The sequence below is a fragment of the Nicotiana tabacum genome, chromosome 20 (genome assembly GCF_000715075.1).
Source record: "Nicotiana tabacum cultivar K326 chromosome 20, ASM71507v2, whole genome shotgun sequence".
Taxonomy (NCBI): domain Eukaryota; kingdom Viridiplantae; phylum Streptophyta; class Magnoliopsida; order Solanales; family Solanaceae; genus Nicotiana; species Nicotiana tabacum.
Genome location: NC_134099.1, coordinates 127660489 through 127664402, shown reverse-complemented (window position 1 = coordinate 127664402; position 3914 = coordinate 127660489).

Genomic DNA, 3914 nt, shown 5'->3' with positions numbered 1-3914 from the left:
TTTGATATATTCCCGCAGTTGGGAGGAGCATGAGCAACATCTGAGAGTGGTCCTCCAGACTTTAAGAGAGAGTCAATTGTATGTTAAGTTTTCGAAATGTGAGTTCTGGTTGAGTTCAGTTGCATTCTTGGGTCATGTTGTATCAGCAGAGGGTATTCAAGTAGATCCAAAGAAGATAGAGACAGTCAAGAATTGGCCTAGACCCGCATCAGCTAAAGAGATTCAGAGTTTCTTGGGTTTGGCAGGCTATTATCGTCGGTTTGTGGAGGGGGTTTCATCTATTTCAACCTCAATGGCTAGGTTGACCAAGAAGGGTGCCCAGTTCAGGTGGTCGGACGAGTGTGAGGTGAGCTTTCAGAAGCTCAAGACAGTTTTAACTACGGCGCTAGTATTGGTTTTGCTCACAGGTTCAGGGACATATACAGTTTATTGTGACGTATCTCGTATTGGACTTGGCGCATTGTTGATGCAGGATGGCAATGTCATTGCTTATGATTCGCGGCAGTTGAAGATTCATGAGAAAAACTATCCGATTCATGATTTGGAGTTAGCAGCCATTGTTCACGCGCTGAAGATTTGGAGGCATTATCTATATGGCGTGTCATGTGAGGTGTTCACGGATCACAAGAGCCTGCAGTACTTGTTCAAACAGAAAGAGCTAAATTTGAGGCAGAGAAGGTGGTTGGAGTTATTGAAAGACTATGATATCACCATCTTATATCATCCGGGAAAGGCCAATGTGGTGGCCGATGCTTTGAGTAGGAAGTCAAGCCAGTATGGGCAGTCTTACGTATATTCCAGTCGGTGAGAGACCGCTTACTTTGGATGTTCAGGTTTTGGCCAACCAGTTCGTGCGGTTGGATATTTTTGAGCCCAGACGTGTGTTAGCTTGCACAATCGCTCGTTCTTCTTTATTGGAGCGTATCCGATATCGGCAGTATGATGATCCTCATTTGTGTGCCCTTAGGGACACGGTGCAGCACGGAGGTACCAAGCAAGTTACATTAGGAGATGATGGAATTTTGAGGCTGCATGGTCGAGTTTGTGTGCCTAATGTAGATGGGCTCCGAGAGTTGATTTTAGAGGAGGCCCATAGTTCCCGGTACTTTATTTATCCGGGCACCGCTAAGATATATCAGGATTTACGACAACATTATTAGTGGATGAGGATAAAGAAGGATATTATTGCATATGTGGCTCGGTGTTTGAATTGTCAACAGGTAAAGTACGAGCATCAAAGACCTGGCAGTTTGTTCCAGAAGATTGAGATTCCTGAGTGGAAGTGGGAGCATATCACTATGGACTTCTTTGTTGGACTCCCACAGACTTAGAGGAAGTTCGATGCAGTATGGGTTATTGTTGATAGGCTGACCAAGTCAACGCATTTCATTCATGTGGCAATGTCTTATTCTTCTGAGAGGTTAGCTGAGATCTATATCCGGGAGATTGTTCGTCTTTATGGTATACCCGTGTCTATCATTTCGGACCGAGGTACGCAGTTTACCTGACATTTCTGGAGAGCAGTTCAGCAGGAGTTGGGCACATGGGTTGAGTTGAGCACAGCATTTCATCCTCAGACGAACGGGCAGTCCGAGCGTACTATTCAGATTTTGGAGGATATGCTCCGAGCTTGTGTCATTGACTTTGGAGGCTCGTGGGATCAGTTTTTGCCTTTAGCAAAGTTTGCCTACAACAACAGCTACCAGTCAAGTATCCAAATGGCTCCGTATGAGGCTTTATATGGTAGGCGGTGTCGGTCGCCGGTTGGATGGTTTGAGCCAGGAGAGGCTCGGTTGTTGGGTACGGATCTATTTCAGGAGGTCTTGGACAAGGTCAGGATCATTCAGGATAGGCTTCGTACATCTCAGTCCAGGCAAAAGAGTTATGCCGACCGTAAGGTTCGTGATTTGGCATTCATGGTCAGTGAGCGGGTGTTGCTTCGGGTGTCACCTATGAAGGCGTGATGAGATTTGGGAAGAGGGGCAAGCTTAGCCCTAGGTTCATTTGCCTGTTCGAGATTCTTGATCGAGTGGGAAAGGTGGCTTACAAACTTGTGTTGCCACTGAGCTTATCAGCCGTGCATCCAGTGTTTCATGTGTCCATGCTTCGGAAGTATCACGGCGATCCATCCCACGTGTTTGATTTCGGCACTGTCCAGTTGGACAAGGACTTGTCCTATGAGGAGGAGTCGGTAGTTATTTTAGACCAACAGGTTCGTCAGTTGAGATCGAAGAGTTTTCCTTCTGTTCGTGTTCAATGGAGAGGTCAGCCTATTGAGGGATCGACCTAGGAGTCTGAGTCCGATATGTGGAGCCATTATCCCCATCTTTTCTCTGACTCAGGTACTTCCTTCTTATGTCCGTTCGAGGACGAACGGTTGTTTTAGAGGTGGAAAATGTGATGACCCAAAAGGTCATCACTTATTTTAGAAATAAATTCTATATTCTGAGGCCTTTAAAACCTCTTTATGTCTCACCTCTATTTGCGTGCGCAATCCGAGCACATATCCTAAAAGCCATTTATGTGAAAATTTGTGTAAAATGATAAATTTTGCTTTTAAAATAAATTTAAGTTGACTTCAGCCAACATTTTTGTTAAACTGACCCGGACCCGTGATTTGATGGTCCCGGAGGGTCCGTAGGAAAATATGGGACTTGGGCGTATGCCCGGAATCGAATTTCAAGGTCCCAAGCCCGAGAAATAAATTTTTAAAGAAAATTATTTTCTGGAATATATATGAGTTTTTGGAAATGAAATATGTTTGAATTTGATGGTATCGGGCCCGTACTTTGATTCCGGAGCCCGGTACAGGTCTTATATGTGATTTAAGTTGAGCCTGTGAAATTTGGTAAGAAACGGAGGTCATATGACGTGATTCAGAACCTTAGTTGTAAAATTTGAAACTTTGAAAGTTCTTGAGATTTTCTTTAATTTTGATACTAAATTCATAGTTGTTGATGTTATTTTGATGATTTGATTGCATGAGAAAATTCATATGATGTTTTTAGGTTAGTGTGCATGTTTGGTTTGGAGCCCCGAGGGCTCAGGTGAGTTTTGGATAGGCCAAGGAGTGGAATTGAACTTAGGAGGTTGCAGGTTTTCAGCTGGTATGTTGCAGGTCTATTTGCGAAGCCTGGCTCGTAAATGCGAGCCCGCAAATGTGAACATCTATCGCAAATGCGAAGAAGACCTAGTCTGCCTTGGTCGCAAATGCGGCCTGTTCATCGCAAATGCGATATCGCAAATGCGAAAGGTCCATTGCAAATGCGAAGTAGATTGGATTTCCTTCAGTGTCGCAAATGCGACAAAATCTTCACATTTGTGAAGTTAGCAGGTTCTGAAGGGCTCCCAATTGTGAACCCTGGTCGCAATTGCGACATCTGCGACCTGCAAATTCATGACTTAGCCGAAAATCTTTCATTTTTCAAACTCTTTCAAAACATAAACTCTCTTGGGCAATTTTCCAAAGAAAAGTTCTTCTCCAAATCGATTGTAAGTCATTTCTAACTCGTTTTCTTCAATCTTTAACATCTTTTCACATGAATTTAACTCAAAATCAAGGGTTCTCATGAGGAAAATTGGATATTTTGGGTATAACCTAGGTTTTTAAATTTTTGGGGATTTGAACCTCAATTTAAGGTTCGATTTCAAAATAAATTATATATTTGGGTTCGTGGGTGAATGGGTAATCGGGTTTTGACCATGTGGGCCTGGGGTCGATTTTTGACTTTTTGGGAAAAACTTTAGAAAACCTATTTTCATGCATTGGAATTGATTCATTTAGCACTTATAAATATAGTTAAGTAACTTGTGGCTAGATACGAGCGAATTGGTGATGGAATCAAGAGGTAAAGCGATAGTTGAGGCTTGAATTGTGTTCGTGGCATCGAGGTAAGTATTTGGTCTAACCTTAG